The sequence below is a fragment of the Apostichopus japonicus genome, chromosome 11 (genome assembly GCF_037975245.1).
Source record: "Apostichopus japonicus isolate 1M-3 chromosome 11, ASM3797524v1, whole genome shotgun sequence".
Taxonomy (NCBI): Eukaryota; Metazoa; Echinodermata; class Holothuroidea; order Aspidochirotida; family Stichopodidae; genus Apostichopus; species Apostichopus japonicus.
The window spans coordinates 8,086,998-8,100,453 of NC_092571.1; the positions used below are offsets into that span (position 1 = coordinate 8,086,998).

General features: G+C 35.8%; 1 protein-coding gene across 2 annotated transcripts in view; it reads left to right on the forward strand.

The window, feature by feature from the left end:
- The first annotated feature begins 1,516 nt into the window (after positions 1-1,516).
- The window catches only part of LOC139976487 (uncharacterized), a 75,632-nt gene continuing 63,692 nt past the window's right edge, over positions 1,517-13,456 (forward strand). For both annotated transcript variants that reach the window (XM_071985275.1, XM_071985274.1), the window contains exon 1: positions 1,517-1,651. The gene's annotated coding sequence lies outside the window, so the exon portion shown is untranslated. The remainder of the gene's footprint in view (positions 1,652-13,456) is intronic.

Here is a 13,456-nt window from a genome sequence, read left to right on the forward strand (position 1 = left end):
GTTCATGACAAATCCCTACTCGTACAATCCATTAAGTCAATCATATACTTCCGTTGTAATTACCCAATTATGTTTGGAATCTTTCGTTTTGGAATAGACCTATTAATGACGCCATGTATATATTTGGTGAACGTGCTGGTGAGATATTTCTTACTCCTTCTATTATCCCATATTGTAACCGTGTATAATAAGTCAGTGACATAATATCGCGGTGACATCCCTATGTTCCGACGTCTCTATGTTCCGACGTCTCTATGTTCCGACAAACTGTTTGGAAATCAAAATTTTTTTTGACCAAATTTTATTCGGACCCCATTTGTGACCCATTTTTTTCTGACCCCATTCTTTTGTGACAAGTTTTTTTGGGACCCCATTTTTTTGGGACCCATTTTTTTTCTGAGCCGATTCTTTAGTGACCCAATTTTTTTCGGACCCCATTTTTTTGGACCAAACTTTTTTGGGACCGAATTTTTTGGGACCCATATTTTTTGGTGCAAAATTTTTACCAACATGTTTTCGGACCAATTTTTTTTCTGACCAATGTTTTTTCGGACCCCAATTATTTTGGACCCAAATTTTGCGGACCCAAATTTTGTTGGGACCCAACTTTTGGACCAACATGATTTCTGACCAATGTTTTCCCTGACTCCTAATTAGGTCCCAAAAAATTAAGTCCGAAAAAATGGGTCCCCACAAATTGGGTCCACAAAAATCAAGACACGTTTATCTTTGAAAGAGTAAAACTTATATTATTAAATCCGCCAGTTATACTTTACCATTCGCAGTCGTAAGCTAATATGTCGCATGTTATACGTGCGCATGCGTAAATTACCTGGCATGGGGAGTAGGTGGACTCAGTAGAAGTATGCATTGCGTCATCAGACTGATCCAACTCGCTTATCCACCCTCTAAACCCGCACAAAATAGTGGCCAGTGGGGAAATGAGTATATTCGGGGCCCTCTCTCTACACTAAAATAGACTGCTATCGGCCGTCCATGTTCTGAACTGTATTGCAATTGAGTTGTCCATCAAAAAGAAAATACTAGTGCATATGTCACCCTCTTCCATATATTGCTCCACCAATTCAACCATCCCGAGCAGGGAAAAGTTGTTTGGCTGTAAAGGTCATGCATACGTCTTATACCTTAAGTTTAACCTTGCAAAAATAAGCTTGTGAAAATACAAACCAAGGAGCGGAAACCTGAGGGAGCGGAAACCCCCGGGAGGGGCAACATGAGGGAGGGGCATGGTGCACATATATTTGAGCGGATATCCCAATAACACCCCATTCGTCACGCCACAATTTCTAGAGAATTTCCTTATCATTAGTTTCGGCGGGGGGGGGGGGGGTCTCTTTCCCACGCCACATAATTATATCTTCAAACGGTTGGTCTCTTTCAATTTAACGAACGCTGAAGTCTAGCCGAATATAGAATCGTTTTCTGGACACGTAACTTCGGAATTCGCCTTCCCGCTTTATCAAAAGGCTATGACATTGACGTTTGATCAAGCAGACGACACTTGAAAGTACAGGCACGAGTGTCAAATAGCAGGGACGACGATTAACTGGATGATTACTATAAAAAGACTTAACTTTTGTTGAGGATATATCATTCTCAAGTTTCAAGAGAACACTTTATGGCAAAAAAGGTAAGCTTTCTGTCATCATCTTAGAACACGAAGTGTATTTCACAGGGCAAGCACAGAAGGGAAAGAGCGGTAACGAATGAACTCGCCGTATCTAATACGATGCGGTGAAGGAGGTTGAAGAGACGTTCAATATGTACAGATCGAAGAGTGTAATTTAATCCTATGTCATTACCAATGTACGGTCTAATACAACTATATAGTCGGGCCCATTAACTAGCACTGGCAGTCCGATTGAAAGTAGTCCAGCCTTGCTCGACTTATGATTCAGAAACTTAGGCTTTTTACAATTTGAAGTTATCTTTAACACTTTCTTTCAAGTATGTTAGACCATGGAGGTGAAACAGACCTCCATGGTTAGACATAGTCCAATGGTAAAGAAAATTAGCGGTTTTGAGTTAGGTTACTACCAAAAGATCTCTTCTCACTATGAATGAAAAAACTAAGGAATCCAAGCCTAACGTTAGGCATATCTTAGGGAGTTTTATTTTACTTGACTAGGCGGCAAATTTACCAAGGCTAGACTTCCTAGACTAGTTCCCACGCCCCTATTAAACCTCAGACTTAGTAACTAAATACCTTTTGCTGTCATTTTATTGTTGACCATAACACCGTTCAGTGCAAGAGAACACTTCTAAAGGTAAGAAGCTAGATTAATGCAGGCTAACATTACTTATGAGTGTGAGCTAAATTCAGGTCTAAATGAATTTACCCTCACACCCACCCTCCTGTCCCAATGGCACCTTCTATCGCCAGCCTCACCTCTGTCTCCCCCACCCCCAGCCTCAACCATGTCTCCCCTCCCACCCTGTGTCTCCATCCACCCATCCTCTGTCACATCCTCTCTTCCCTTTTCCATCCTTTGCCCCTGTGGAGGGAGAGGACCAGAGATCGGATTTTTGTAAGGTGACCCCCTCCTCCCACTTATTCCATAGTACTAACTTTATTGAAAAAAATCATAATTAGTGAGCTAAACATACCATTCGTTTAAAGTCATAACTAAGTAATTTCAGTATAGTTTACTTCCAGATCTTTTGTAAACTATTTATGCACAGTTTTATTAAGTTTTGCCTGCATATACATCTGCTTTGAAGTGATCAGTCTTTCTTTCAAAAGTTTAACCATTCAGACTGATTGGTAGGCATCAGATTTCTTTTAATCAATAATTAATATTCTCTCCCTGCCCTACAGGCTTGGTAGAAGTGCCATCCAAGGATTGCTAATTTTGTGATAGATCTCAAGGATTAGGTAGCTCAATATATACATGAAAAACCATTTGAAGTTCAATCATATAACTGCTCAGTTGAAAAGAAATTCTTGAATTTAGATGTGGCAATTTACTTCAATGATTATTCCTGTGTATTCCTAATATTTTGAGAGAAATGAATATACACCAAGTATTGCAATTGCTACATGGATGTATTCTACAATGTTCATGTAATTTTATTAGCTCATCAATTCAATGTGATTTAGAGTTAATAACTAATTAATAACTTTTCTTTGATTGTTGAACACTAAATCATTGGTTAATTTTTTTTATTACCATTTACAGGAAATAATTCAGCAAAGCTTATGTAATTTTTTAAAGTTGACAAAAAAATAAAAAAAATACATCAGTATTATGCACTAAAATAAATACCCAGGACATCTTTGCATCTGTGTTAAAGTTTGCCCAGTTTTGCGTGATTGCATTTGTACCAGATTAATTATTTCCCTGGGAACTTTAAATTTGCAGGTAACATGAAATCACAGAATTTTTGTGGTATTTGCACAGTACAGTATGAGTTCGAGTTCTTCAATATTTAGACAGGTTATAAATCCACTTTTTGCTGTAGATCTGCCTGCAGTATTAGGCAAAGCTGTATCTAACTTTCAACATGATGAAATTCTATTTGCAGCCTGCCCTAGAATTGGATATAAAACATTGGAAATTAATTACTGATTACGAATGATTAACACAAGTCAGCCCAAGGTTTCAATTCCATTTTCAAATTTATTTCTCGTATGCTTGTAAAAGTGTAATACAATATAGCAATTTGGTTGGAACTAAACATATGAAGGGCACTAGTAAAACAGTGAATACTATTATCTAAGCTTGTGATTTTAATTAATTTAAATTTTGTTTGTTTGTAAATTAGTTGCAATTAATTATTTTTTTAAATTAATATTGAAATCGCCTCTAATAATACACATGTGCAGGATAAATAGGAAGAGTTCAAAAGTTAATAAAAAGAATTAAAGTAGGTTTTGTGGAACAACACCCTGAATAAATATGGCAGCCCCATAAACGAAAGAATTTTTAAAACGTACAGTTCGATTTTTTTTTTTAAACGTACTGTACAGTTCGAAATCTTGAGGTGATGTCCATAAATTCAAGGTCATAACCTGTCAGTATGCTACTTAAAGGGCTTATATCTTATTTCGGATAACAGTATGATATAAAGTTTAAGTGTTATAGAATTGAGATAAGCAACAAGATTTGGGTAATTCTAATATTAAGGTAAAAAAATTGAAATTTGAATTTTTTTTGCCTCTGACCTCATCGTTGAATTAAGTCTCAATGTAATATTTGCTAGATACATATTTTTCATTTACAACTTAATCAAGGTATTCTTAAAAGGGATCTATCATTGTAGATCACAGCCTTGGCAGCTTCTTGGCTTAATACACTGTATGGTGTAGAATGCCGCTACAACTGGATAACAATAGGCTAAGAAGATTAGGACACAAGCCAGCAAGTATGATGGCAATCACCAAATTGTGCTGGGAAACTCATGAAAATTTGTTCACAATTGTCAGAATATCTCGATTGACAGGCATCCGTTGCTGGATGGTTGGTTACAAATCAAAATTCTTCCAAAAGGTTCCAAGGAGGCTGGAAAATGTATGTCATTTTATGAGAAGTATTGAGAGATGTGAAGCAAAAACTTGTCAAACATTCATTTGTGGCCTTTGATATTGTCAAATGACATGACAAATGACATGACAAATGACAAATTCTTGCAAATGTACGGTAGTACATGTACCGTACACAAAAGTACAAATGGTTGTCATATTTTGCACAGACAATTCAAGTCCAGTACCTTGTACTGTAGCCTCTTTTGAAAAGAGTGATATGTAAAATGGTTGCAAATTAAATTAACTGTGTAAGGGTTGTATCCACTGTGCTTGCCTTGGCATATATATCCTGGATAGGTTTTCATATTGCAGGGTACTATATTTTTTTATGTGATATAAAATTGTAAAAAAAAAAATAAATTCAAGCTAGGTTTATGGATTATGAGTATGCCTATTTAACACCTGGCAAACAATCTGTGTCAGTCCTATGTATCCGGAAGCGAGGATTTTGGGTTCATGTTTTAGTATATATGAGCAATGTACAGGGTAGGCTAGTACTGTGCTCAAAATTACCAGACATTTGTGTGTGGGCATCTTATTGAGAACCTCTGGTCCGGTTGAAAGCTTCAGAGAGATTTCACTATCTTTGTTTATCTGGTAAGCGCACGAATTTGGGGTTTTAGTTTCTAAAGTTCAAAGTCAGAATTTCAATGGAGCTCTCTTCCTCTGTCTCATTCCTGCCTCCTCTTGAATCTCCTCAGAAATTGTACATTGAATCAGAGCATTCTAAGCTGCATGCGTATTAAAGTTACACAGTTTAATTCCAAACTCTTCACTCGGGACACTGAATTGTCTTTTAATGTAACTCATGGACGACTCGTCTTTAGATCTGAAATTATGTTATATCTTACTACAGGAACTCTTCATGTTTTTGTACACTAGTTATAATGTCATATCACACCAATTGACATACTGTAGGGTAAGATCCAACTGATGGAATGTATTCTTAGCCAACAGAATTTACTGCTCACCTTCATAGAAACAACAAACCAATATACAGCAATAGACTATGGAATGACACTTTAATGAGCAATCAAATCAAAGTGAAAACTTTTAAAAAGGGCTGTCAGCTAAATAGTTGAAGCAGATATTGTGAGGAAGTTAGGATTTGTTATTTACAATCTTGGTCATATCTGGGGTTACTAAGAAACTCAAGAGTATGGAAGTATTTATGGGGCCGGGGGGGGGGGGGATGTGTTAGGGTAATAAATTACTTTCACGCTCAGACAGTGCAGCTCAGGGAAGAGTCTACGCATGTCTCATATTGCAAAATTTTATGCAAACAGTCCACTGGCTATCCAAGTGCAAAGATGTAATTTGTAGCAGTTTTGTTATGGAACTCCCTCTCAGTTGAAGTTAGGTCTTTAGATTCTATTATCCAATTCAAGCGCTGTCATAAAACTTTTCTTTTCTCTCAACTCTATTAGTTTTTGCACATTCAGCACCCATAAAGCGCATTGAACAACTTTTGTCGGAGTCTGCGCAATATAAGACTAGTTATTATTATTATTTTGTATGCAGGAATCACACAGTAGTATTTTGTAAGAAACAAACTTCACAACTGCTACATAAAATTATAAATGATAAAATATAAATTTAAATTATAAATTATTCTCATTATCCCCATGGTACATGGTGCTAATACGCAGCAATGACATTGGACTTCACATCACAGGATATAGCTATTTCATACAAAGACAATGTGAAGTGCCATTGACTGGAACCAACCTGTCATGCAGAATAAACACTTGCTTGTGTGGACTTTGCTCTGCACATGATGTGTAGAATTAAGAGCTAACATGGTGTAAAGATGTTTCTCAGTAAAGGAGAATATACACTTCTTGCGTGGACTTTGCTCTACACATGATGAGCAGAAGGGCTAACATGGTGGAATGATATTGCTTCATTGTTACTTTGACATTTTGAAACATGGTGTATTGCCAATAACTTTAAGATTATACAGTAGTGCAAAGTAAATACTGCTCTGCCTCAACATTTTGTATATATACAGTAAATGTGCAGTATCTGTGAGGCTTTGTGCAATAAGATGAGATTAAGAAAATTAACCCTGTTCATGACACCTGACATGACAGAATTTGTAAAAAAGCAATTTTCTGCTCATAGCAACATTTCTATTACTATGGATGTTATAAACATTATTTTTCTTGCATACCAAACTTTTTACTGATTTTTCAACTTATACAGGTACCAGTATATAAGCAAGGATCAGAACCTGGTGTATTTGTACACGTAGATGCTAACATAAATCACCTTTTAGGCTGTAGCAAGGATGTGCATGGTTTACATGACATTGGGCAATCAAGGGGTAATCGAAAAAAGCAGTGCACAGGGGTTAAAGGGAGTGGAGACTCATGCACTAAGAAACATCTGATGCCGGTAATCTGACCTAGTTTCGAATGAGGTGTAACAGAAGTGTTAGACACCACCATCGATCCCAGAAAATACACACACAGCTTGCTACCGTAGGTAATTAGACACTAGTGTACAGTCAGTACATATAGCTGCGGCCAATACCCACAACACAGTGTACATATAGCAGCGATGGACATGTCAGGTCCAGATAAATGATAACAGACATTTCATTACTGTCTGCATTTGGTAGACACAAGAAGAAAACTTCACTTGCAAGCAACAGAAAGTTAACTTTTTCAGAGGGCGGCATGCGGTTTGGGCGGGTCTTCAATGCCTTTAAGTAGTTAGTGTCATCATCAGGACTCAATGACTGACCCACACAATCTATATACTTGTTTTTTTTTTGACAAATGTTGTAGACTTGAGTGGTGACATCAGCATATACATTTTTTTTAGGTTGAAAACTGCTTAATTTGAATGATTTGTGATCTTGACAAAAAAATTTTTTTTTTTTTTTTTGGGGGGGGGGGGCATGTGTGGTAACAAAGTGTTACTTGAACTGTGGCAATAGGAAGACACCACATGGTTTGTTTTTGTATTACCTGTTGCATTGTTAACAATTTTATTGAATAATCACAATATCACCAGCATTGTTAGTGCAGGGCAAGGTTGCTGTAATACAAGCCAAAACCAACTATTCAGGTATAGTACAGTATAAAGTCTGTACATAGTTGGCATTTCACAGTATACTGTAGATGTCGGTATAAAATTGTTAAATTGCTGTAAGATTCATTTGGTACAGTGAATGAAGATGCTTTGGTATTTAGTATTTATGAGAGAAAGAGTAAAAACATCTGGTTACACTATTTGTTTGTTTTAGGTCATCATTATTTGTTTAAAATTTCTGGTTTTCAGAAAAATTTTATGTCTGTAAAGCCAGTATAGACAAACATTACATGTGCCTGAACATGTACATACATGTGCTCTACATTTTAACCTAACATAGTATAGTGAACTTAAATTGCCTACAGAGTACTGTAGTGTCGTAGTACTTCAAGTTTGTGTTATCAGAATTAAATGTGTTATCAGAATTAAATGATAAATTGTTCAATATTTCTTATCTTTATAAATGTTTAAATATTCATGATTGAATAAGACTTGGATTTTGCTTACTGTTTATTTCTGTGACTCATTGAATTAGCAAGGTTGAGGTGAAATAATGTGCGAAATTAGGTAAATCAGACAAAGTAATTAGTTGCTAAATTTCTTTGGCAATAATGTTAAATTCTAGAAATTTGTAGCAAATTACTGTATTGAAATAGAGATAATTATGCAAATGTTTATCGATTGTAGATCGATGCTTTATCACTGAAGATGGTATCGTTGACAATGTACCTAATTCTTCCATAATCTCAAATATTGTGTGTCCACTCTTATTATTTATCAGTGTTTTATAAACCATCGATGCTGTTCTTTGTTGTGTGATAATTGATATCCTCAAGTAAAGTTCGTTGATATACTGATATACCTTGTATCTAGGTAATTGGTAAATTTGCATTATACCCATACGGACAGTATGAACATCAACCCATGACAAATATACCAGGTTTACTCAAAGTCTTGCAAGAAGGTCTCGTAAACTTTTCCTGTAAAGGCTGTGTACTAAATACACGTGTAGTTTTCCTTGAGGTACATCAGTTTTGTTGTGTGAGATATGACACTTCCAACACAATAAGTGGCTTGGGCTCTTGAACCACAAAGTACTGTGTGGATTTTCATTGCTGATCCTCCTAAAGTAGGTAATTTATCCACTGTGGAACCAATGAACCTTAATAATACCATTGTCAGGTCTATACAAACCTTTAAAAGTACATTTGGAAACCACAAGCTGATGAATGTCCACTGTTCTGAAAGGCTCCTTTAAAAGTTGTGTTTTGTGTTCAAAGTTTCCACAGTCTTGTTGTTGAACACTACTTTACTGAACTGTTAATTAAAGATTAGGTACTATACACATGTACCTGAAAATATTATTTGCATCTACAGTATATCTCCAAATTGTCACTACTAGATGAAATAAGGAATGGCAGGGCAAATCCCAAAGGATGTTTTCTAGTTGTCCCTTAGACAACCAGGTCTTACAGTTTGGTTGTGCCAACAGCAAATTATATGGTTGTCTGAAAAGTGTCTAGCAAAAGTAACAATGTACACTGTTACAGAGATGTTTTAAATGTTTAGGTTTGGTGAGTAGAATGCCAGCAGGTACTGGGCCAGTAAAACTCCCCTTTGGATAGATCATAGACTGCCACTGTGTCTCTTTTTTAATGTTATATCAGTATCCTCAAAGTGATGGGGGATAATACCAACTTATCATTTTACCTATTTGTATGTATGTATTTTAGATCCTCCTGCAAGCAGGAACACGCGAAGAAGCCTCATTGGCTTATCAAAGCCGCAAGCTGGCCGAAGTCAGTCTCTTAGATGCATATTTAACGTCCATGATTATGAATTGTCAACTGTCAACTGTCAATTGTCAATCTTGGAGTGACTCGAACCGGGGACCTTATGATTGGAAGGCACCGGAGTTAACCACTGAGCTTTACACTCCACTATTTGGGATATTTAGTTACAATATTACAATCTGAATTTGATATCAAACAGCTATCTGCTTCTTTTAGCAATTGATATATATATCATTCAATTTCAGTAATTATGAGCAGCTGAATGGTGTTATCAACATATTTCTCCCAGTACAGTAAGTTTGAAGGGTATTCAGTTATGTGTGAATATTAATACAAGTGGCATGCATAGGTCTAAGAGAACTCAACATGGAGCTGCTTTTAAAGTTATCAGAGCATTACCAAGGTCAAGGGCAAAGGTATGCCATTTCTTAAGTTTAAAAGGAAGACCTTAGAATTAAACACAACTGTCAATGCACAGGGGATACTTTAGTTTTATAATTTTGCAAAGCAGTTCTGAAGGCGCTACAAACGTTTGTCTCTTATAAAATACTATGGTTTGGTGTACAAAAAACTTGGTTAAATGCATCTTTGCACTTGTATAGCAACTTGCGCAGTTTGCATGGCATTTTAGGATGGGATACCGGAAAACTTATTCACTGATACGTGTGCAAATGTATAATAGTTTCCACTTGATGCATGCAAAGTACCATACTGTATGTACCGTTCAAATAACAACCAATGGTTTTAACCAATGGTTTAATGATAAAATATGCATGCAGCTCATGTGAATACCATTCTGTGTGGCAAGGGCCAGAGTATAGTATTTCTATTGCATAGTATTAACTGTCTTGTACTGTTTTGAAACAGATATATTAACTTTTCACCTTAGAATTTCCTATGAAATTTGTTGACACTTGAAATAGGAGTTTTCAGTTCTCTCATCACCCCTGCTATAAAATAGTATTTTATTTTTATTTTTTATTGCTGTTCGGTGGGAAAGTACTAGATGCAGCAATATTCTTGATGTAAGAGTTTGAAAGCATAAACAGCTGTCCAAAATTGAAAGTGTTGTAATGTCCCCTAACTACCACTATGTCATCCTCCAACCCAACCCACCCCACATATTGGTAGAGAATAAATGCATTATACTGCTCATACCGATATTAGATGCTATACTGGCCCTCTTGAAAGGTATTTAGTATGTGCAGAGTGCTATACTGTCCATATATGTTATTTGGACAATGACATAGTGTCCTTACATTTGTAAGGTATCAATACAACCCCTGGGATATGTGAAGTACTTTACTGTCCATATGTCATATTGTACCGTGTGTAGCATATAGAGTGTCTGTCTCTGTCGGTAAAAATAAAAAATATAAGGTAGATAACAAAGAAATAAATAAATAAATGGAAGGGAATTTGAAGACAAAATGTGTGCACAGTAATTTACAAGAATATTTTGTCAAATTGACCTTAAGTGAGGCAGTCAATATGTTTTTAATATGTATTGCTAAAGTAAGTCTGTATTTCAATTTGGGGAAGGTTTTTGAGCTGTTTGAACTGAATGGAAATGTCTCATGTTATTGCATCATACAAAGAGGTAGAAGATCAAAGTATGTCCTTTTGCAAAGGTCATTTTGTTTTATAGTTTCTCCTCTTGTCATCAGTGAAGTTAATTTTGATTATTTCTGTTGCACTTGATAGTGGAGGTTTTATGTTTCTTCCCAAAGAGAGATGTGAAATAAATATAATACATTTGTTTTTATGCTTGGCTCTTGGAACTGTATGGTTAACATCCTCTCCCCGGGGGATGAATCACTGCAATGAAGTCACTGTAATACCAGAGAGCTGGTTAGAACAAACCATGGAGCTATTTCTGTAAAAGCTCCATGAACATACCAATGACGATCTTTTGTAATACCTTTGGGCCAGAGAGACAGAATGTATTAAAGGTGTTACACTAAACTGGTCCACATATGAGAAGGACAGAATTTGTGAACAGGTTTCTTGAAATTCTATTTTTACAACTTATATCAGAAAAGTATGCAAATTTATTAATTTAAGCATTCAGTTAAACCAATAAATCTGCTAGTCATAAAAAGAATTATCCGGGACTCTGATTAAAGTTTAGATGGCAGCATTGCCATAGGCGTAGGAGCCCAATTTGATTTGGGGGAGCTGTAACGATTTGCCTGAAAAATATAACCAAATTTTTCATGCACTCTGCGCACATTCCACCTGTTAATGTGCATATCATATATGCATGCATCAGTTATTAAATAGCATGCCAATAACATACAATCATTTTCCGTGTTATAACCCTTCCATATTGGTTATAATCATTGGGAAAGTCGTTACAATAATAATGATAAGAAAAATATAAGTTTAACCATTGAAAAACACATTGCAAATTATTTTTCTTTCAGTAGGTGCCCGCAAAATTCTCAGCATATTGCCCGAATTTTCACAAAATGTTTTGGTTGGGGGCGCTGCAGTCCCCCCAGCCTCCTACGCCTATGAGCACTGCCCATGATGGCCACCATTTCTTGGAGCAGGTCTCAGAAATTAGACCAGACCTGTGTAGTTTAATCTTTTAGCAGCTTATGAATGTTTGATGTTATGCAGAACTATTAAATATAATATTAACAATGTTGTAAATCGTTATCTTTACTAGTCAAGTTACAGATCAAATAACAATTCTAATTTATAATTAAATAAATAACAATGTAATTTTTGCAAGTTACCGTTTGCAAGTGAATATATACTTTGATATGAAAAGTATTTTTGGGAGGACAGAATGTTTGAGAATCAAATCAAGATCATTCATTAAATTAGATGCTCATTATAATTTTGATTTAATCAAAAGATGTAGGAAGGTTTCTTACTGTAGTTTGATGAATTTCAATCTTTATTTTGAATATTGCTCTATACTTGGGTTAATTTGTTGATCAAATTATGAAACAAGAGCTGCTTTAAGGAAAATTATCAATCCATATAGATGTTAATATGAATTTAATGTGCTCCCAAAGGCATCATTCTCCTCTGAGGCTACCAGCAGAGCAGAGGACAGAAACTGATAAAACGAGAGCCGACAGATCAAAGAAGATTGGATGGGTGTTTCATCTCAAGGGTGGTAATTAGATCAATTGAAATTATGAGGGAGTGTGGGAGGTAGACTTGTGGGGTGGGGGAGGGGGCATGGAATGAACTCATAGGTGATCTGGCAGGATGATTTTGAGGTAATAGCACTGTGTGATTTCAAACTTCATTGGTATAAGCAGAAAAGTGAACCTAAAAGTGACACAGATATGGAAGGTTGGTCTTTAATTCTACTATATATCAACTGAACTGTTTGGGCTGAAGACACATTCACACGTTGTGCTTAAAATACATTTGTTAAGTAATTTACATGAATTGCTAAGTAATATACTAAGAGTTAAAAGAAAACCCAACACACACTAACATAAGGCAGAGAATGTGTACAGCTGCAGTACAAAAAGACTAATTATAAATCCTCCTTCAATCCTTTTCCACACCCTCCTTCTCCCATGAAATTATTAATGTGGACATGTAAATTCATCAAATGTGTCAGGGGAAATAAAACTTCAATGGTTAGTGCAGACAAATGAAACTGCAGAGCTTCATTGAATATTAACACGAATAAAACAAAACTGATAAACCTTTGTACTTTAGAATTATGTACCTACACGGCAAGCAGGATACAAAAGACTAGAGAAAAATATTGTTTGTTATTTCTGACTTCCCAAAGGGGGTTTACTATGAGATCCTCATTGGATATGAAAAGAGAATATTTCCTTGTGTGTAGGTGCATGAGAAGCCTTTTTCACCTTACAGCCTACAGGCTTGTTTCATAGACAGACGTTACTCCTACCTTATAATTGCGATATAAGTTCAGGCCTTTCTTAAAGCCAGATTGTCAAACAGCTGACAAAACACAGATATGACTGCTTTGAAGAATATATATATATATATATGTATATATATATATATATATATATATATATACGTTTGTCCTTTACCTCCATTGCATTAACATAAAGTCTGTTCAAAGTATCTC